This window comes from Crocuta crocuta, unplaced genomic scaffold (genome assembly GCF_008692635.1).
Source record: "Crocuta crocuta isolate KB4526 unplaced genomic scaffold, BGI_CrCroc_1.0 scaffold119, whole genome shotgun sequence".
NCBI lineage: Eukaryota > Metazoa > Chordata > Mammalia > Carnivora > Hyaenidae > Crocuta > Crocuta crocuta.
The window spans coordinates 4,301,447-4,302,450 of NW_027551562.1; positions in this window are offsets into that span (position 1 = coordinate 4,301,447).

Sequence of the window (1,004 nt, forward strand, 5' to 3'; positions counted from 1 at the left end):
GGGTAAGGGTGAGACCGCAGGACACCATGAATACAACATGCCCAGCTCCGCGACCAACACCTCCAAAGCACAGCCCGTAAGGCGGCAGGAAGGGCATCGGGCTGGGTCAGGGCCTGGGTCCCCAGCCCCTAACTGGCTCCCACCTCCAACAGGGCAGGTTCTATGTAAGTCTCTGAATCTCTACAGGCTCAAAACAGAAGCGGCCTGCAAATGTTCAAAGTGAAACCTGGTCTTCAAGCCTCCCCTGAAGGTTCATGTGGAGAGAGCCAACAGAGCCAGTAGCCACCGGGGCCAAAGCCAGGCAGGAGAGACAGCGCCCACCTCCACTGTGGCCCTCGGGCCCATTATGCTCCTCCTGCCTCCCGGCCACACCCACAGATCATCTCCAAGGTGCCCCCTCCCCCCCCAGGTCGGGAGGGCTGAAGCTGCGAGATGCACGCATGCTAAATCCTGGAATTATCATCACGCGTCTCATAAAATCGATGAACACAACAGCTTCTGTAACTCACAAAGTTAACGTTTTTATGAAACTCAGGGGAGAAACCCCATGGGTGTTCCTTTGCTGACAGTGGATTCACAAAATAAAATGAAGAATGCTCCGGATCAGCTGTAATGAACGCTGGGCCAACAGTTGCTCTATAATTTTATGCGTCCACATTTCTTCCATGTTGAAACTTGGCAGAATTTTTTTTTTAAAGCTATTTTTAAGCACTCTCCGAGTGAGAGCCTTGGGCAATGGAGTACGCTCGCTCGCACTGAACATAATCCGAAGTGCAGAGCGGGGCCCCCTCAGGACAGCACCACGAATGATGTATGTGAACGGGAATGGCCCCTCACCACCCAGTGCCCCACCTCCGGGCCCCAGCACTATCCCCCCACCCCCAGCGGATGAGTGGGACGCTCTGGGGAGGTAGGGAGCCCCCTGCAAATGACCAAGGCAGCTCCAAACTCTCATGCCACACCTCCTCGAAGGTGACCTGGGATCATTTCCAGGTTAAAAACAA